The sequence below is a fragment of the Bidens hawaiensis genome, unplaced genomic scaffold, assembly GCF_021521415.1.
Source record: "Bidens hawaiensis isolate Kalapana, Puna unplaced genomic scaffold, B.hawaiensis_p1.1 tig00004151_1, whole genome shotgun sequence".
In the NCBI taxonomy this organism is placed as follows: Eukaryota; Viridiplantae; Streptophyta; class Magnoliopsida; order Asterales; family Asteraceae; genus Bidens; species Bidens hawaiensis.
Genome location: NW_027491246.1, coordinates 1,225,422 through 1,248,108, shown reverse-complemented (window position 1 = coordinate 1,248,108; position 22,687 = coordinate 1,225,422). Strand labels below are relative to the sequence as shown.

The 22,687-nt window shown below is 35.9% G+C and overlaps 1 pseudogene across 1 annotated transcript in view; it reads right to left on the bottom strand.

The window, feature by feature from the left end:
• The window catches only part of LOC143625614 (delta(7)-sterol-C5(6)-desaturase-like), a 40,256-nt pseudogene extending 25,946 nt beyond the window's left edge, over nucleotides 1-14,310 (bottom strand). The window contains exon 1 of the transcript XR_013152305.1: nucleotides 14,121-14,310. The product of XR_013152305.1 is annotated as a delta(7)-sterol-C5(6)-desaturase-like (transcript). The remainder of the gene's footprint in view (nucleotides 1-14,120) is intronic.
• Nucleotides 14,311-22,687: the final 8,377 nt, after the last annotated feature.

Below are 22,687 nucleotides of genomic sequence, written 5' to 3'. Positions count from 1 at the left end.
AAAGTTGCCTACAAACTAGACCTGCCGCCCGCGCTCAGTAATGTGCATCCAACTTTCCATGTATCCAATCTCAAGAAATGTTTAGCTGACGAGAACCTCCACATACCACTTGATGAAGTTCAAGTTGATGAGTCTATGCATTTTGTTGAGAAGCCTGTTGAGATTATGGATCGCGAGGTGAAGAAAACCAAGCGCAGTCGCATCCCTATTGTTAAAGTTCGTTGGCAGTCCAAGCGCGGAGCCGAGTTCACTTGGGAAAGGGAAGATCAGATGAAGATCAAGTACCCGCACCTTTTCTCTGCGCAACCTACTTCGAGATAAATTTCGGGACGAAATTTCTTAAAGTAGGGGAGACTGTGACAACTGCCCTATCCGACCCGACCCAGGTACCCGTTTTCTGATCCGATTCTTTTTATGATTTAAGTTTATTTATTAATCTTTATAAATTTAACATTTAGTAAATTAAAATAAATATATATATATTACTAGTAATAATTTCCTTCCCCCCTTCCCTCTTTCTCTCTTGTCGCCGTCCCGCTTCTTTCTCTCTTGTCGCCGTCCCGCCCCTTTGCTTAACCTTTACGCCTTGAAACCCTTTTTCTCTTAACTCTTTGCTTGTCCTTTGGTTCTTCCCGCCTAAGGATGTCTGCGCAGCTCCACGCGCCAGACTCCTTACAAGGAAGCCTGCGTGAAGACCAGCTGTTCCTGCGATACGCGAGGCGAACTGTCCCCGCATCTCGCTAAGGATTTTAGTTCTTCCCGCGACGCGCTAAGGATTTATGTTCTTCCCGCGACGCGCTAAGGATTGTAATTCTTCCCGCGGCGCGCTAAGGATGGTAGTTCGTCCCGCGGCGCGCTAAGGATTTGTGGTTCTTCCCGCAGCGCGCTAAGGTTTGTCTGTGTCTGCCTTCGCGCTCGCGCACTCAGCCTTCTCGCGCTAGACTTTTAAGTCTTTTCTCCAGTTTAATCCAGCCCGTTTACTTTTGTGATACCTTATCTTCTGTCTGAATAGTCACTTTCGGCGCAGCATGCGCACCAACCCCTTTGGTTGGCAGAAAAAGTGACTGACATAATCTTTTGAAATCTTCTTTTGCATGCCTTAAACAGTGTTTTATCTGACACCTCCCATGCTTTATTCTGTAACCTGTCAGCCTTTTTCCTGTTCCCCTGCTGCCATATCTTTTGATATCTTTTGCTTTTGGAATCTTTTGTCTTTTGATATCTTTTGCCTGAATTGTTGCAGATCTTTTCCTCTTTTTAAGGGATTGTGTTCCCTAGGGTTTCCCTATATATAATACTATTTTCTTGATAATTAACACTACACACACAACACTTTAACTCTCCCCAAAAATCTCCCTCCCTTTGCTCTCTGCCCTAGTTCCTCAGCCGCCTCCTCTCTTTGCCTTCGTCTTCTCTTCGTGCTGCCCAGAAATCCCGGTAATATATTATATATATTAATTGTTTAAGTAAATCGATACATATTACATATGGTTACATATAATCAAGACACTAAAACCAATCGTTAAACCAATAACTTCTTATTTATAGGTTAACTTTGCTTGTTTAAAAGTTGGTTCTTGCATTATCTTTCATCTTACCGTTTACAAGTGAGTAATCTCGTACCTAATCCCTTTTTATTTTTAATGCTTTGGGATGTTCATGTGTTCGTACAAACTTGAGTCTTAAACTTGTTTATAAGCTTTCGTCGAACAGTATCCCATGTGTTATGGACGTTTACTTGGCTGTTTATTTGTATGTGTGGATCATCAACCGTCTTGTCGGCCTATTCCGCAGTTTTCATGGATCCATTAGATGAACGCGGGAGAACTATCGTTTATGATTTCTCTTTTGTTTACACTTGCACAGTTTTCTTGTTTTTGTGCTCAATTGGGAGCACGGATTGAACTATGAGCTATGATCTTAGGCTTGATCACAATCTGATTACACCCTTGCTAAACACCAGATATACACATGTTGCGCGCAATGATTATTATTATCTATTTGTATCTATTAAACTTGATTTCTCACCGACACGCAAGTGTTGACGTTTTATTTTAACACATGTTCAGGTTTGCTGTAGCTGCTTTTGGAACTCAAGGACGCGTAGGATGTTTTCTTTACTTTGGACCTAGTTTAAAATGTATCAAGACAAGTTAATGTTGTTTGAATATTTTGAGTTATAATATGTTGCTTTATGTTACTTTATGTCTTGTTCTGCGCTTGCGCGATAAAATGTATTTATTAAATATTGACACCCAAATAGTGTCGCGAGTAATGAAACAATACGTGGCGCCCCGATGTATAATCCGCCATCGGTCGGGGTGTTACAATTTACCCCCACGTTGTGCGGGTTTCGGGAGTTGAGGCATTAACTCGACTTGAATTTGGTCAGTTTCGGTTACATTCATTACACTACCAGAACCTAAACAAAAACAAAAACAAAAAAAATATAAAAACGAAGAGGGCCAATGGGGTGATGTCGGTAGGTAAAACTCTGACGTTGGTAAAACTCAAGGGTTATCGGTCCCATGCATTGAGGCGGTGAGTCTATGCAAATTTGGTCGGTTTCCGTCATGTTCATTATGCTTTTGGTTACATTTGCTACGGTGACGGAACAAAAGCAAACAAAGAAACACAAACAATATAAATATTGAGGCAGGCCAATAAGGTGGTGTCAGTTGGTAAAATCAGGTATTGGTAAAACCCGAGCAATGTCGGTCCCGGGCGTTGAGACGGGTGAGTCTATGTAAATTTGGTCGATTTCCATTATGTTCGTTACGGTACCAGAACTAAAAAATGTTTGTTTGGTTATGTTCGTTACGGTACAATAAGTAAAACAAACATATATATATATATATATATATATATATATAAATTGAGGTGAGCTAATGAGATGGCGTCGGTCGATGAAACCCAGACGTTGGTCATGGTCAGGCAATGAGTCTATGCAAAATTGGTCAATTTCCGTCATATTCATTACGCTTTTAGTTATATTTGTTACGGTGACAAACGAAAACAAACACAAAAACACAAACAATATAAATATTGATGCGGGCCTATAAGGTTGTGTCAGTCGGTAAAATTGGATGTTGGTAAAACCCGAGCAATGTCGGTCTCGGGCGTTGAGGCGGGTGAGTCTACGTGAATTTGGTCGATTTTCATGATGTTTGTTACGGTACCATAACTAAAAAAAATAGATATAAATTGAGGTGAACCAATTGGGTGACGTTGGTCAAAGTCAGGAGTTGAGGCGGTGAGTCTATGCAAATTTGGTCGGTTCCGTCACATTCATAAAGACACCGAAAGTAAAACGAAATAGTTCGGTCGGTTAACGTTACGTTTCAGTCGGTTCCGTCACATTCATTACGGTACCGAAACTAAAACAAAAGAGTTCGGTTAGTTAGCGTTACGTAGAAAAAAGAAAACAAAACAAAATGGCCTATCAAAACTAAAAAACAAAACAAAACCCAAAAAAAAAAAAATTTGCTGGCGCCCATTAAAACAGTTTGATCATAACAAATGAAAAAAACAACTGAAGAACGTATTTTGTCTTAGCCAAGACTTGAACCCAGGAGAAAGACAAGGAAAGATAATTTAAGAACTTAATCAAAGCCAATGGACCAGAAGTAGTTTGTTGTATATATAAAACTTCTGGAACCTACTTCAATGTTTTGACACCAAAAGTCTCTTTTACTATACTAGCATAAGTACCCGCGCGTTGCTGCGGTTTTGCGAATATCATCACCCTATGTTTGTTTGTAGTGTTTAGCGTGGTGTGTAATAGGTTGTCGCATGTGCATATGGTTTATTGTAGTCGCATTGTGAATTATATGGTTTTACCAGACGGCAATAATTTTATCTTTACATCATATGCAATGTTACAGAAGTATAAGGCCGAGTACTCGCTACACTCTTTGAGGCTATGTTTTTCATTTGAACTGTTTAACGCGATAAAAACCTCATTGAACATCATGCGAAACTCGTTACTCAAACCAAGTCCATTTGTTATACCCATATAAATGTACATGGTTTGTAAAATTGAACGGTAAAATTTAACGAGTCATCTTCTTTTGAAACTTGAAGAACAAACAGTTAGGAGTTGGGATAACCTATACAACTTGTCTTCTAAAAACTTGACTTGTTTTTTTGTTTTTGTTTTTTTTAATTCATTTCCATCTTCCAGTTCATCAAAAGTTTTTGTTAGAAGAAAAGTCAAATCACTTCATCACTATCCGAGTTTCTAAAAATTCATCTTTGCTGGTCCTGCTAAACACAAAATGCAACCCGTGGTTAGAGAATAATACATAATTCATGATCAATGATCATATATATTTTTGCTAGTGGCATTTGAAAGATTTATAAAGCAATTACCATTCGATCCAAGATTAGTAATGCCCTAGTTAGCATCAAATCCCATTTGGAGAAGGTTGTGAAGATCATTATCCCATACAGGCTGTAATATTACAAAATGTCGTCAGGAAATTGTAATCTTGTAAAGTTAAGGAAATAATTATTTTCTTTCCAACTGAATAACTGAAAGTAAGCTGCTTAACTGATTATAATGATATAAATAGTATCTATTAATGTTAGTACCTGGGGATGGACAAGATGCATTGTTGTAGTTATAGTTGGAATACCAGGCAAGCTCCCATGTGGATAAGAATGAGAAGGGCTTCATGAAGGGCCAAATCCATAAGCCGGATTCGAAGTGCTGGGCTGTGAATGAAGCATCTACACATATATTAAGTTTTTAAAAAAAATCCATTATGTACTACTTATTTGTTGCATTTTGTGATATTAAGTTACCTCTTTAAGCACAAGGCGGTCAATGTCAACGTTGATTTCAGGGCTCACCATGGCTAGTTTCATTGATAAAAACTGCAGAAAAATAAAAGTTATTATACAAACTCAACATTAAAATACAAACATTTACCCCTTCTTATTGATTTAAATTATAAAAGGAAAATGACTTGCAAGATCAGGTCTTTGATCAAGAACATCACAATTAAGATGAGAGAGATTGATCAAATTCAAAACAAAGTTGTTGACTTTTTTAGGTATAAATAATAAAACAGTAAACATTAGATCACCAAAGTAAATTCTCATTAAAAAATACCACTGATTTGGATAATTAGAAAAGATAAAGATTGTAGTAATTCAATATTTCACCAAAATCTGTTAGTTGTTTTGCAGAACTAAATGACACAAAGATTCACCCAAATAGTACCACAATATACAGAGTACAATGTGGAGAAAAATAATAAAATGAAAGGATACCCTACAACAAAAGGGGCATTAAGTATATATAGACTTCAATAAAACGAAAGGATACCCTAATTTGGATACATGTTCAATATAATGCTCAATAGTCAATTCTGTGTTTCTACTTGTCCATTTCGGTTTTAACCCAAAAGGTGTAGAAAATGGTAATTATGTTTATAAATTTTCTCAAATATAATTATTTTTCCTTACAAGTTTTTTCAAAATTGTTGATGCACTTAATCAACAAAGACGATTGGATACTCTTGCCATCGCTGCAGTCGATACCATGAAATATGTTTTGTATATATTTGCAAGTGATCAGAATAACAATTATGGTGGTAGGGTTATTTCGGTCTATTTAATTTTATTCTGTTTCTAGATTCGGGTTTCTAACATAAGTTCGGTTTTAGGTTATTCAGATTTTAATTTTGTTTTGTTTCAGGTTAGTTTCAAATTATTTAGTTTTTAGTTTCATTTTGGTTTCAGTTTATTAAGATAAATTTTGGATTCAGGTTTTAGTTTCGGTTCGGTTTCATTTTATTTTGTTTTTGGATTCGTGGTTTTAGTTTTAGTTTGGATTCAGGTTATTCAGTTTTTGATTTTGGTTCGGTTTTTTAAAGTTTTTTATTTCGGTTCAGCGTTTTTAGTTTCATTAGACTTCAGTTTCAATTTATTTATTGTTTTTTGTTATGGTTTTGTTTTTCATTTCGTTTCGGTTTCGATTTTTTTCATGTCGGATTTGTTTCTATTTGGGTTTTAAAGTTTTGTCTAAGTCTAGTTTCAATTTATTCAAATTTTGGATTCAAGTTTTTAGCTTCATTTCGGTTGCATTTTATTCTGTTTCTAGATTCGGGTTTCTAGCATTTGTCCGGTTTTAGTTTATTCAGTTTTTAATTTCGGGTCGTTTCAGCTTAGTTTCAAATTATTCCATTTTTAGTTTTATTTTGGTTTCAGTGTATTCAGCTTTTGGTTTCAGTTCGTTTTCGGTTTATTAGTTTTGTTCAGTTTGAGTTGAGTTTATTTGGTTGTTTTGTTTCAGTGTTGGTATTATCTTAGTTCGGGTTTTCTATTATTTTGGTATTTTGATTCGTTACAGTTTCAACTTTTTCTTATTTAGAATTTGGTTTTTTGTTTCTTTTTGTTTCAGTTTCAGTTGGCTAAGTTTTTTATTCAGTTTTTGTTTTCATTTTGGTATTGACTTTCTTAAGTTTTTTTGTTTCTTTTTGGTTTTATTTTTTAACAGAACCATAAGAAAACTTGCAAGAATAATATTCAAAATAGTAGGTATTACCGAAGGTGGCATTTTCAACCACAACTTGTATGACCGAGGAGACTGTTAACTGCAACTGCATTGTCTTGTGCCTGAGACTGAGGAGACCGTTAGCTGCAACTAATAGCAACACACTTAATTTACATGATAAGTAAAGGTAAAAAACCAAATTGTAAATCTGAAAAAACCAAAATAATAGAAAACCCGAACCATAACAAAAAAAACAACAAATAATTGAAACTGAAGTGTAATGAAACTAAAAAGGCTGAACTGAAATCAAAAACTTTAAAAAAACTGACCGATATCAGAAACCGAATAACCTGAAACCAAACTAAAACTAAAAGCACGAATCCATAAACCATGAAACTGAACCGAAACTAAAAACCTAAATCCAAAATTTGGATAAGTTAAAACCTGAGTGAAATGAAACTTAAAAACGCAACCAAAAACGAAATAAAATGACCACCGAACTGAAATGAATCTAAGAAAACGAACCGACATAAAAAAATCGAATAAACTAAATCCTGACTAAAACAAACTTAAATCCATAGAAAAAATAAAAAACTTAGCAAACTGAAACCGAAACGTAAAGAAACAAAAACCCAATTCTAAATCTTTAAAACCAAAATAATAGAAAACCCAAACCATAACAAAAAAACAACAAATAAATTGAAACTGAAGTACCAAAAACGAAATAAAATTACCACCGAACCGAAACGAATCTAAGAAAAAGAACCGACATAAAAAAACTGAATAAAAAAACGAACCGAAATCATAAAGTGAGTAACCTGAAACCAAGCTAAAACTAAAAACACGAATCCATTGAAAGTGAAGTGTAATGAAACAAAAAAGGCTGAACCGAAATCAAAAGCTTAAAAAAAAACAAACCGAAAACAGAAAAACACGAATCCAGAAACCAAAGAACCTGAATCCAAAATTTAGATAAATTAAAACCTGAGTGAAATGAAACTTAAAAACGTAACCAAAAACGAAATAAAATGACCACCGAACCGAAACGAATCTAAGAAAATGAACCGACATAAAAAAATTGAATAAACTGAATCCTGACTAAAATCGAAAACCTAAATCCACAGACGAGATAAAAAAACTTAGCAAGCTGAAACCAAAACGAAAAGAAACAAAAAACCCAAATCTAAATTTGGAAAAACCAAAATAATAGAAAACCCGAACCATAACAAAAAACAACCAAGAAATTGAAACTGAAGTGTAATGAAACTATAAAGGCTGAACCGAAATCAAAAACTTAAAACAAACCGACCGAAATCAGAAAACACGAATCCAAAAACCAAATAAAATGAAACCGAAGCGAAGCTAAAAACCTGAATCCCAACCGAAACGAGTCTAAGAAATCGAAAAATTAGAATTAACCACCAGCAAACACATCAATAGGCTCTTTCTTATCAGTTTGATTTCAATTTTGGCCCGTTAAAACATAAATAAAAAATCAAAACTACATATGAACTCTAATGTCACAGAAAAAGCAAATCCCTATGAACTAATCTAAACTCGCAAGCAAGCATTAATATTAAAGATTAAGAAATAAAAAAAAGATAAATCATACTTACCAAGAAACTTAATTCATGAAGAACAAACATCCGCAACAGGTCATCGTTGAAATTCATGTCAGTAGACAAAATAGGCAAACAATTCCTCAAAAACCACCTGAAAACACATAAATAACATGATTATATAACTAAATGGTCAAAGTCAAAAATTACCGGAAGAATTGAGGGCTAAGGGTTAGGGCATGTAAATGATTTGGTTCTGTGAGCTTTAAAAGAAGAAGAAAAAAAACATGTGACTGACTGATCTTCGTGTCCTGCTATTAGATCAAGAACAAAATCCAGAAAAGATAATTAATTACGGGTGTTACATAGGATCACAAACCTGGAACGATTGGAGGGATGATACGATCACCTGGAGTTGAGGATGTCGGGCCGGTATTTCCACCTAAGAGGTGCACAAATCGGGTGTTATAAAAACCCAGGTTGGGTATGAAACTAAGTTAGGGTATGATCGGATATTAGAAAATCGGGTATTAGTAATATCCGGGTCGGGGTCAGGTTCGGGTCCGGGCTTGAAAAACCATACCCAATGTACCAGGTCTGGGTCGGGTATTGAACCGAGTCTTCAATACCCGGTTATTTGAATACCATATTTTCGGATATTAAAAAAATCTATTTTTCTGCAGCGTTCATCTGTTAACAGGCCTGCTTCGTTTTTTGTTATTCTAACTCCATTTTTTGCATACAAACTTCAAAGTTCATTCATACGTATGTAAACAACAAAACAATGATATAAAAAACATATATTTTATTTGTTTTAAATTGTTGTTATATCCAAAGGCACTTCTCTAAATAAGTATTTATATCAAATATCCGTTTCAAAAAAGATCCAACGACTATAGATTTGTGGGTAGCCACACAACCACTGCCAAGTGCCACACAGACACTAATATCCGGGTATGCAAAAACATCTAGTTCAGGTATGCAAAAAACCTGGTTCGGGTGTGCAAAAAACCTGGGTTTCGGGTATAAGTAGAACCAGGTTTCGGGTTTCGGGTATAACTAGAACCGGGTTTCAGGTATTATCGGATACGGGTTCGGGTTCGGGTTCGGGTTTTAGCATTGAAAGTCGTACCTTGTCCGTATCCTACGGGTAGGGTCGGGTTCGAAGTCGGGTTTTTTTGCACCTCTATTTCCACCAATAGCTTTCACGACTCTTAGTATGCGTCTAACACTTTTACGTGTTATCTAATGCACATGGGACATAGCGCTAGAAAAAGTGATTGAAAGTGCCAAAACGAGCTCTATTATTATTATTATTATTATTATTAGCTTGAGAACCCATGTAATGTACATGATGCTTAAAATATACACATTAAATAACTAATTGTTTTTTTAAACCTATATTTATCAAATTAAATAGTTTTATAAGTTGAAATTATATTTTCTAATGGTCAATTCATACGAATACGTGGTATATTCTTACACAATTTCTTCATAATCACGAAAACATAAAAGATGCATCTGGTAATTTTATAAGTTGTAAATTTTTTTAATGAAATAGTGAATTATAACAAGAGATGATAAAATGTTTCATTATTAATGACATAAAAATAGCATCATATATAAAATTAGGGTTCTCGGTTTTACCCAAAACCCAACCCGAGAAAACACGTAACTGAACCCTAAACTAACCCGACCCAAAAAATCCGGACCCGAGAAAAGACTAACCCCAACCGAAGTAATTCAGATTGGTTCTTGGGTCTAATTTAACGGTTTCGGTCAACCCGAATAAACTTTAAGTTATAAGCCAAATATAATTTTAGGTATAATAAGCTAAGCCTTAGCCACTAAAGTTATCAAAATCTGGTCTTAATCAACTATTGTCATTCCACCTTTTATAGATCGAATGCTTATTATTAATTTATAATTTACATTTGTGACTAATGGTAACCGTAATTAAACAACCAAAACACAATTGACTGAAGACGATTATGCTTGGAGTTTGTTTTACTCTTCTATTGAATTTTTTTATCAAGCTATATTTCTTTATTATTTGGTCATTTATGTTACGAGCAAAGAAGAATATGTGTTTTCAATTTTAACATCGTAGTGTTTAAAATAGTTTTTGTTTTCTAGGATACTTGAAACCCAATTAACCCAACCCAAAAAACACCAGAACTCAAATTACCTGTGAGAGATTTAGGTTGAGTTTCGGGCCAAGATTTAAAACTTTGAAACCCGAAGAACCAGACCCGAAAAACCCAAACCCGAAGAACACTCCTATTAATAAAATTAGCATGAATAAAACATTTTTTGGTATTACAGTTTCAAAAGAGATTGATGACACCCCCATGGATACATGGAGGTTGAATGAACATGTGAGAATAAATTTGGCATTGATTCATAGTTTATGCATGTCTTTAACATCTTAAACTTATAAATATCATTTATTGAATTTTTACAACATTTCATCTCTTACACTCAAAAGTGTATTTAAATTGATTTAATAAAAAAATTATAGATCTTATTTCAATAAAAATATAAATATTTTGACTATATTGACATAAATATTTGAATATTCTTAATCCATATAATTTAGATAATTATTTATCTGATTAAGAATTGGTTGATATGTTTTGATTCCATTGCCATAAATATGTTTTCATTAAAAATAAAAGAAAAAGTTTGAGCGGGAAATTTTGGCTAGAAATTAATCTCCAAGTGACATGTGTCCATAATTATTTTACTTTATTAGAATAGGTATATTATTATTATTATTATGGGTTAGGTTATAATAGGAAGTATAGTTTTTGTAGGAAGGATAAGAAGTAATCTTGTCCAATGATTTTAAAAATGGATGGTTGAGATTAGTTTAGGGTGAAATCAAGTGTGAACACAAGGTAAAGGGCATAAAAGGAATAACACATTTATTGACTTTCTCTCTCCACATGCAAGACACATGCCAAATTCCCTATACGACGTTTTTATTGAAAAACAAATTCACCATAATAACGAGTGTCTTTTTATCTTTTATATGAGTACCATATTGTAATATAAAAATTAAAAAAAATTCGTGGGTTTTTTACAAATTGTGTTATATAATAGTATTTTTCATTGTGTTTTTTTTTTCATTGTGTTTTTTCCATTGTAGTTTTACATTGTGTCATACAATTGTGTTTTTATTATTGTGTTTTTTCTTTCATAGTGTTTTCCATTGTGTTTTTTCGGACTTTTCCGGTGAGGTGGTGGCGGTGGATGACGGTTGTGGTGACGGTGGGTGGTGGAGTAATAGTGGTTGTAGGAGATGAGTGAAGATGTAATTGGGTTTTTATTAAAATAAGTGGGTTTTGATATTTAAGTGTTAAAATACCCTCCTTCTTAGCCTTCTTAGAAAAATCAAACTTCTTATTTGAACCTAACCCTTATTATTATTATTATTAGGAAAATTGAATTTTAATGATCCAAACTATTATCCGTTGGCCACTAATAATCCCAACTAACAATGTAATTAGTGTTAATTCCAACTTTCAGTGTTATTAACAATAATAGTCCCAGTCTAACAAATAGTTCTCTGTTAGTTATTTTCTTTTAAGTTGGTATGAAATGACCGAAATACCCTCACTAACAATAAAAAAGAATTCAATATTACTAAAATGCCCTTATATTTAGAAAACAAAATATTAGGAAAAAAAACAGCCACCACCCAAATCTTCGTCGTCCCTGCCACATCGCTGTCAACCGTCACATTCACCATCTCCGACCACTACCAACCATCGTCTTTATCAACTCAGGCCACTACTACCACCTCCTTACACTTACACGTTTTTGTTTTTGTTATGCAACACGAACCAATTCGTCAGCCTCTATTTCTGGCCGACCACCATCATCTTTGTTCATCACGACCATCATGCTTGTAGGCTGTGGCGTTTCGAATATGCTCAATTCATCTCATTTGTCGTCTCCGTAAGCCATCTCAGTTAAGATCCACTTATTTCACCCCCTCATCTTCTCCTTTTTTTTCTCCGGCGATCCGATTCAAATCTACTTGGTTGATAGTCTAACGAGTTGAAGCGGTGTTTAAGATCTGCTTGGTTAAGACTTCAGATACCCCCTCGTACCCGTTATTAAGATCTACTCGTTTCACCCCTTGTCTCCTCTCCATTTTTCTGCGATCCACAACAACCCAATTCAAATATGCTAATGCTACGCAAGGGGGTTTGACGATTCGGTAGTTAAGATCATGAAAGGCAGCTGGCGATTTCTTCCTCTGATTGGCGGAAGACACACCATCGTCGGAGATGGTGGTGGGATGTGTGTACGTGACGAGATGATCAGTGTTTACATTTAGTATTTAAGATTTTGAATCATCCATATCTTTTAATTTAGTTTTTAAAGGTTGGTCATTTTACATATTTTAAATAGAAAAACTAACAGAGTTAATTAATTGTTAGACAGGGACTATTATCAGTAACAAAACTGAAAGTTGGAATTAATACCGGTTACGTTGTGAGTTGAGATTATTAGTGACCAATGGTAATAGTTTGGATTATTAAAATCCAATTTTCTTATTATTACTAGTACCTGCTTAAATTATTGCACAACTAAACTTCATTGCTATCATAATTTATATGACAAAACTGACCTTAAAAAGGTCATTTGTTTATTCTTTGTTTTTAATTTTTATATTTTCTTCGGTATATCTATTTTTCAGTGAAATAAATAACATGGATCTAAAAAGAGTCTCCTTTTATGGGTTTAGAAAGCAGTGTTTTCGCAGTCGGTCAAACTGTTTCATACAAGGTGATTTAACACAAGAAGGCGTGTCATGACAAACAACATGTATGTATTCCTTTTGCTTTTTGACATTTCCTCGCACCTGAAGCTGTAGAATTACTTAACCGAATTCAATGGGTCATGCATAGTAATGCTATGACTTCAAGATCAGTCAATTTAAATTTTAAAAGATTAAGTTTTATAATTCAAAAATAAATAGCTTATTATCGCTTGCCTTCTATTTCGATATAATCAATGCTTTTCAGTTTGCTATATCAAATAAGCGGTTGGTTGACTAATAAATAAATATCTTCACGTTTAACTTCCGTGTGTCCAGACTGAACTCCACTATTGTTATTAATGTACATTAATTCATTAAATTTAATTTTACATATTTTAATTCAATTTCAATTTAATCATTTCTATATAATTGGAAAATACTTGTTAAATTATTCACGAATGAAATCCCCACTTATGGCCTAGCGGTAAGAGGCTTGGGTTTTCCAATGGAAATTCAAGCTCGATCCCAATTAGTCGCTTTTGTTGGATTATGACAATAAAGGATTTAATCGAGGCCTCGCGAGGTTGTCAGTTCGAATCCCGAGCCCACCCGGCTTTTTATCCCACCGTGTGTCATACCGGAGAGTTATGCTCTTTTAGTGGCACGAAGACTATTAAGTGGCAGCTGATGGTATGATCTCCTGGGGGAACGCCCAAACCAAACTCTAAAGATGGTGTGGGTCCGGTTAAGAAAACCTAGTCTGATCAGAATAGGACAACATGACTCTCCAAATTTAAAGAGGTCAGTGGCCTAAGCCGTTCCAGAAAAAACAAATTATTCTCGAATGCATTATGAGTCCACCACGTTGCAACCCTTAGAAGTAAGCACCATGTGAAGAACTGGTTTTCTAACTCTGATGACTCTTGAATAAATGACAATTCAGACATGCATACGCATACATACAAATATATACATATACAGATAGATATTATAATTATTGTACGTGATTAAAAGTTAACTATTTGGTAACTAAATTCAGCATTAATAACTTAAAATATAATATTATAGATCGAGCCTGCGCCTTTTGATATTTTGAATAAATGATTATTCAGATAATCAACACGTGCTCATACTCATCGTTTTTGATACTTTTAGTTTCCTAGTTTATGAGAATACAGAGCGACTTAGTCACACGATTATATTGAATGTTAATTTTTAATGAAAAAAAGTAGGATAAAAAAAAATAACAATAATGAAGATGAGAAAACTAGCATACGTACGGTACCTTTAGGAAGATAAACATAGTGTTTGATGTAATAAAAATAGAAGCTCCAAAGAAAACTTGTGATGAAGTAAAGTAGGGTTCCGGCGGTGTAGTTCCGGAGCCATGTCTGAAAAAAGTGTGGTAAGGGCTCCCAAATCTTCGCCGGCAACGAGGTCTCCTCAACAAAAAGTTGCAAATATTTTTCATCCATCCGGCTATATTATTATTATTATTATTATTATTATTATTATTATTATTATTATGGTTGTTGGAAAAGAAGAAGACATCAAAGGACTTCGGAGTGGTATCTTAACATATATACAGCGGCCGGTTGCCAATTATGAAAAAATAAAATATTGTTTTACTTTATTTTATATATATTAATAATAATTAATGCTAGTTGGCTTCAATATTTTATTTTACTTTTTAATAATTATTCTACTATAAAATATATTTTTCCAAAAATAAAATCATCAACCTGAAATCCTGAATGATCTTAATCGTACCCCTCTTTACTTCGGTGACGCCACTTGTAAAATGTTTTATCAAAACTTGCTTATTCCTCCATTGAAATTTTTTTAAATAGTTTATTTATGAAAGAAAAATTTAAACACACTTTACATAAAAAATAAATATTTTTCCAAAGTTAATGAAAACTGTTTTTAATAAAAAAAAAATACTTTAAAGAACGGTTTCTTTTAAGAAACGTAAAAAAGTTGATTTCATAATATTGCTCTAGCTTGTATATATATTTTCAATTTTTATAAGAGGTATTTAAAAAATAATCATATAATATTTTTTCTTAAAACAATAAAAAAAAGGTTATGTATATTTTGTTTATCATACTCCTTTACCCCCAAAAAAATCAAATGGATTAAACCTTTTAATTTTTTTTTTGGGTTTATGAGATTAATATGTGAAAAGATCAAAATTGTTGATCAAACCTCATGTTACTTGTTTTGGTCAAAAATACCAAAAAATCATTCTAAGGATCACGTAACCAAATTCGTATGTAAGGATTGATGCTTGTATGAACAAAATAATAAAAGTAGTAATTGTAAAGGTTGGACAATGAGATTTATACGAAGAAAAGCCCTTGGTAACTAGTATCCCGCCGGCATAAAAACCTCGGGTAGTGAAAACTATCACTACCAATTATATTGAGCTCGAAAAAGTTACAAATGGTGGAATGATAGCTGATCGTGAATACAAGTGTTTTCTATGAACTCTCAATGCTAAAAGTGTTGTGTGTTATGATCAGCTACGATTCAGTATAAATAAGCAAGGTTACAACAGCTACTAACTAATTTAGCTATTATCCCGCCCATGTTTTGTTTACTAATTCTTCATGGCCATTTCAGAGAGTGGACAGCAAGGAAGACCTGGTAAAATATGCTCTCCGTAAAAGTGGTAAGCACGTGTTTAACCTGCAAAAATAGATTAGAATATAACTGAAGTCGGCTGTTAAGGATCCTTGATCCATCGAGAATCCTTAATCCTGGAAACAATTGCCAAAAATAGCTGATCCTCAAGGATCAAGAATCCTGGTCCTAACATTACTCTATTTTTTTATTTTATAGAAAACAATATAATTTCTTAAAAAAAAATTAATCTATAGTATCTGTAAAAATTATTAGAAAAAAAAACTCATTAAAATGATTAAAACATTTATAGAAAAAAAGACCATTTTTTTTAACAATAATAATGTTTTTTGAATAAGAAGATAAAAAAAATGTTTCTTGCTATTCTGAAAAAAAAACGTATTAACATAAAATAAAAAAAAGTCTTTAAATTTATCACAAAAAAAAAACGTATTTTAAAAGTAAAAGTAATAAAAAGAAGTGATATTTGAAAGGAAGACGCCCAATGTAAACAGTGTATTGGGTGAAGTTAAAGCGTCGAGCTATTTATGGGTGCGTCATAGATCAAGGAGCCTTGATATATAATTGGCAGAGGTGGTGTATGTTTGATATAGATACGCTATGAGAAAGGGGTGGTAAAGTGAATCAGGTGTAACTGTATTATGGCGGTGGTGCAACTTTTGTTGGACTAGCTAGCTGTTGATCACCTTTTCACGTTGGTTATGGAAAACATGAATATTATGATAAACCTATAACTAAAACATACTTGTTACAGCAGAGAGAGTAGTCACAGCTGATGAGAATGATTCAGATGACATGATTGCCAGCTTGGTCGAGTTCCCCTTTAGGATGTATATTAGTGGTGGGGATTAGGGTTCTCAATGAAACCGGAAATATGGAGAGAGAAAGAGAGAGAGAGAGGGTCACGAAATTTGTTGTGAGGTTTATGGTTATGTTATGATGTTAATTAATCTCCTCGATATATTTATATATATCAAAGGGGAAACTCTTGATTAGCAAGAAAGGGTAATATGGTTCATCAACAATTATTTAGCTAATATAATAATTGTTTTGGTCAAAAATCGGTTTAAGGATCAAGTAACCAAATCCGTATGTGAGATTTGATGCTTGTATGAATGAAATGATCAAATTAATAAATGCAAATGATGAACAACGGGATTTATACGAGGAAAAGCCCTTCGTAACTAGTATACCTTCGGCATAAAAACCTCGGGTAGTGAAAACTATCATTACCGCTTGTATTATACTCAAAGATTGATTACAAAAATAAGAACTTTTGACTGAAATGGGTACAATGTGTAAGCTATTCGATAATAAGTTGCAGAGAATTCAAGTAGACTAAGTGTGTTGTGTGTGTGTTTCAGCCATAGTTCAATTATATAAGAAAAATTACAAACGGCTATTAACTAACTTTGCTACATTTTAGGCCACGATCTTCCACTCTTTCTTCTTAACCCTTGCGTATTAGAAAGTCAGTTGAAATGACTTAGTAAAAATTACCTTCCGTGAAATTAGGGTAGCTGGTAGACAGTTCAAATACCTGCAAATAAGACAAAAACATTTTCGGAGACAACTGTTAAGGATTCTTGAACCATACTGGATCCTTGGCCTTGGCAGCAAACATTTACGAGCGCTGAGGATAATTGATCTTCAAGGATCAATAATCTCGGTCCAACAATTGCCCCCAATGGTTGTGAATGGAGAATGGCTTTTATATTTTATCCCAAGAAATTCAAATTGTAACCATTGATGAGATAGTGACGTGACTGTCATCTGCAGACCCATCATTATCCCTATTTTATAGACCAAAGGCGCCTTATAATTATCCATTCTCCCGAATTAAAACTATTTTTTCCGGTGATTAACCTTAGGTATATTCTTTACTTTCTCGAATCTTTATTTCATTATTTTATATCTTCTCTCGTAATCCTTGACGATGCCGAAGAAAAACTCTAAACCCACCTTTAGTTCGAGCCCTAGAGAGATCTTTTTTGAACTCAGAAGCCAAATCTTTTGAAAGATCCCGTTTCCGAAATCTGCAAGTTTACCGACGAGGAAATCGAGAATATTTCTCACTATTTCCCCACTGGAACCGTCTTTAGACCTTATGATCCTCAAGTAAGAAGCGATAATATTTCCAGCGCTTGGGTCTGTTTTTCTGCACTTCCTTTCTTGCTTGGCTTCTCATATCCCTTCCTTGATCTGACTGAGACTTTATTTTCATTAACTGGTATGAGTTACATCCAAGCCATGCTGATGATGTGGAGAACTTTGCACATTATCGAGCGATTGATTGTAGAGAAAAATCTTGATTTCACCATTTCAGCCCTTTCTTGCATGTACACCCTAGTTACCCATGGTTCCAGCAGGTTTATGTTCAAAAGTGAACCGTTTCAACCCCTTCCGGTGAACAAAACCACCCACAACGATCAAAGCTGGAAGAACCAATTTTTCTTTCTCAGGAGGGACTCCATCCCAAATGGGAATACTTTACCCACTCGCTGGATCCTTAAGGGTAGGATAGTGGATCCAGAGAATAAATGATTCCTCGATTATTGGTTTATTGACTTGAATTTTATTTTTTTATGCAATTTCCAACTTCTCAAATCTTGCTGCAGATCTTGGGGGAATCAAAAGGGTGAAAAGGTTTCTTGCTTGGATCCTTTCGATAGGACTTTCAGGATCATAGGTGAAGAATCTTCAGTCGATTCAGGTGAAGAAACTGCAAGCTCTTCATATACAATGTCAAGTAAGTTATGTTGGGACCAAGATCTTTGATCCTTAAAGATCAATTATCCTTAGCGCTCACAAACGTCTGCTGCCAGGACTAAGGATCCTATGTGGTTCAAGGATCCTCAACAGTTGACTTCGAGAATGTTGTTATCTTTTTTTGCAGGTATTTGAATGTGTCTACTGGCTATCCTATTTTCACGGAACAGACTTTTACTTATTCTTTTTAGCTCGCCTACCACGGAGCGACGGCTATGAAGGATTAGTGGACGAACGTTGCCGAGATTATAGGAAGTTAGTTGATATCCGTTGTAAACTATTTGTATACACTAACTTTGAATTATGGCTGAACACACATAGCATACTTAGAATTTTCAGCAAGATCACTTACACATTGTACTCACACTCAGCCTTAGTTCCAATCATTGTAATCGTTTTTCAAGTATAATATAATTGGTGGTGTAGTTTTCACTACCCGAGGTTTTGTGTCGGAGGTATACTAGTTGCCAAGGGCTTTTCCTCCTATAAATGTCATCGTTCATCCTTCACAATTATTACTTTGTTCATTTTATTCATACAAGCATCAAACCTCACAAACGAATTTGGTTACTTGATCCTTAAACCGATTTTTGACCAAAACAATTTGGCGCCCACCATGGGGCTATTAGTGCATTAATCCCAAAAGTTTCCACCTTTATTCAATTCCTATATTCGAATTTGTCGTTTAATGGACTCTTAAGGAAAATCTGTTTCTACAACCGCTGCTTCAAGTGTTTCGGCTCAAATGTCTTTGCCACCACTACCTTCCTCCGCTGTCACACCCGGCCCTGAGCGGCGGAAACAGCCGGGCGCGCGCGAGTGGGGATTGATAATTAAGCACGGGCCATTGCAAACATTCAAAGATTTTCATTGCGCGTGAAATGTTTAATACAATACATTACATTGTTTAAAAATTACATAAAAAAAACATCCAAGTATAAAACTGTTGAAGATTTCCAAGCCATATCCCCTTGCGCGGTGGGAACAACCACGCGCATCGAAGGGATAGAACTAAAATCTTCCAAAAAGCTAGTTTAGATGTTCAGCGTGAGGTGCTCTAAGTGTGACTCCATGCGCTACCTAATTATCTCCTGAAAGACACGTAAAAACATTTGAATCAGTATAAACTGAGTGAGTTCACAAGTTTTAGTAACTTGATAAATCGTATTGCATCATAATCTTGACACAAATCATTATGAAACACAATTCTGATAGCATCATTAAAACACAAGCTTGGTAAAACATAGTTATATCAACATATTCTGATAAAATCGTTCCGCGGGTTACGCGCGAACATTTCTGGGAACTATGCTCGTCTATGCAAAGTGGCGCTGCCACTACGAGCTAAAATAAGTAATATCGTCCCGCGGGTTACGCGCGAACGTTTCAGGAAAATGTGCTCGTCCATGCAAAGTGGCGCTGCCACTACGAGCTAAAATAATGTATTATCGTCCCGCGGTTTACGCGTGGACATTTCTGAAAAACTGTGCTCGTCTATGTAAGTGGCGCTGCCACTACGAGCTAAAATAACGTATTACCGTCCCGCGGGTTACGCGCGGACGTTGTGCCGGAAAACAAGGCGCTCGTCCATGCAAAGAGGCGCGACCCCTACGAGCGGGCTCAAACCCATAGTACTGCCCCATGACCATACTAGGCACTCGTCCATGCAAAGAGGTGCGACCCCTACGAGTGGGTGGATCAAACCAGCAGTCCCTACCCTTAGAGTTCCAATGGTAAAGTGATCACTTACTCGAGTTCTAGCGCACATACATCGAAAACCTTAGATAACCATTCGCATTGCTCATCATGAAATATAATTTAAACACATAATCGCTTGCATAGCTTGTAAGTATACCATGATAAAACGTAAATTTAAACACGTGTCCCTCGCCCCGAAAACAGGTTAAAAACAGTGAAAATAGTGAAATGGGGGCTGTGAGACTCACCTGAGGTTCTTGTTAAGGGATTAATCGAGATTCGGGTTTTCTTGGTGTTGGCCTCGGAATCGAAGGTCTAGAATACGATTAAATAACAAGAAATCTATATTAAGATCAAGATATAAGGGTTGGAAAGTAGATCTCAAGGTTATAATCTCGGCTTACCTAGTAACAGGATCGGAATTGAAAATCAAATAGATGCTTGGGAGATGATTCAGAGCAGATTTGCAGTTTTAAGAGAGAAGTTTGAAGTGTGTTGAGTGATAATTTTAGGTTACATATTTATAGGCAAACTCAATGGAACACAATCCCTTGATTTAGGGGATTGTAATCTTTTCATATCTAGGTGTGATGATGATAAAGTATGGAAAGTATTATTATTTATTCAAAAGTGGAGGAGTAGGTAAAAGATTCTGATTTTCGCAGGACATGCAGGTCTGTGGTTGGTGAGAGTAGGGTGGCTGATAGTTGACTGTTCATGCCACAGTGTGCTTTTGCCAGTGCACAGTAAAAAGTAGAAATTTTCTGAAACACGTTACTGTTTTCTTTTGGGCGGGAATAATCCCCTTTATTCTGAAGAATACTGTGTTTTGTGCGTGTAACCTTGCGCGTACAGCCTTATGCGTGTAGGATTCTGCGTGTAGAATGTTTCTTTGCTGCGGGTAGGTACGTAACCTTCTCGCAGTCAGGGACATTGAGTTTCATTTGTAGATTCTCCAGGTGGTCTTGGTATTTCAACATAGTGATCAGTTATGTTGAAGTCAATTCCATCCTGGAGCTTCAGACAAACTAGCTCTCAATGTTCCCGCCATGCGGGGAGGTTAGTTCCCTTCCGCACGCGCATAAACGATTTAGGGTGCACCCGCCTTAGCATCATGCGTGACGGTCAACCCATAAGACATCATAACGTTAAGGTACATGAAAACATAAAGCCAAAACATTCGCGCATGGCGCATATAACATATGCCCACGCTGGTTCTTAACATGGTGCGCTCGCGCATGGCGCACATAACAAATGCACGCGCTTAATATTTACAATCACCTAATTATTAGGTTGATTACTTAGTTTAAGGGGTTGGGAATTTACCGGGTGTCACATTCTCCCCTCGTTAAACGAATTTCGTCCCGAAATTTAGGAGACGTTGCTGGCAGAAGCCATGTTCTGAAAGAGGTGTGGGTATTTCATGCGCATCTGATCTTCTCTTTCCCAAGTGAATTCAGGCCCACGCCTCGAGTTCCATTGAACCTTTACTAACTTGATTTTGCTCCTGCGTAACTTTTGTTCTTTCCAATCGGTTACTGCTATAGGTTCTTCTATGAAGTGTAGCTGTTTGTCGATGTGAATCTCTTCCATCGGCAAAATTAACGTTTCGTCAGATAAACACTTTTTGAGGTTGGACACATGGAACGTATCGTGAACTCCACTGAGTTCGGCGGGTAAACGAAGTTTATAAGCAACCGGACCGATCCTTTCCAGGATCTCAAATGGTCCAATGTAGCGCGGATTCAACTTTCCTCGCTTGCCGAAACGGGGGACCCCTTTCCATGGAGAGACTTTCAAAAGTACTTTATCCCCTACTTGAAATTCCAATGGTTTCCTTCGCACATCTGCGTAGCTCTTCTGTCTGTCGCGCGCTGTCTTAAGGCGATCCCTTATCTGAAAAATCTTGTCTGTTGTTTCTTGGATCAATTCTGGACCAGTCATTTGCTTGTCACCCACTTCAGCCCAGCATAGTGGGGATCTACACTTGCGCCCATACAAAGCTTCGAACGGCGCAGCCTTAATGCTTGTGTGATAGCTATTGTTGTAAGAAAATTCAACCAATGGGAGATGAGTATCCCAGCTACCTTCGAAATCGATTGCGCACGCGCGCAGCATATCTTCCAATGTCTGGATTGTTCGCTCGCTTTGCCCATCCGTTTGAGGATGATAAGCTGTACTCATATCAAGGCGAGTACCTAGAGCTCCTTGTAACGATCTCCAAAACCTTGATGTGAACCGACTATCTCTATCAGAAATGATGGACACTGGGACTCCATGTTTTGAAACTACTTCTCGAATATACAGTCGGGCTAACTTTTCCATCTTATCGGTTTCCTTGATTGGCAGGAAGTGCGCTGACTTAGTTAGCCGATCCACAATAACCCATATTGTGTCATAACCCCCAGGTGTCCTTGGCAGTTTGGTGATGAAGTCCATAGAGATTTGTTCCCACTTCCACATGGGAATTTCTGGCTGCTGAAGCAACCCTGATGGTTTCTGGTATTCAGCCTTCACCTTCGAACACGTCAGGCACTTACTGACATACGTCGCGATGGCGCCTTTAAGATTGGGCCACCAATACAACATTTTAACATCTTGGTACATCTTGTCTGCGCCAGGATGTACGGAATACCGCGTCTTGTGAGCTTCGTTCAATACTTGCTCGCGCAATCCTCCCTTGAGAGGGACCCATATGCGGTTAGCGAAATATAGATTGCCGTTCTCTTTAAGTTCCAA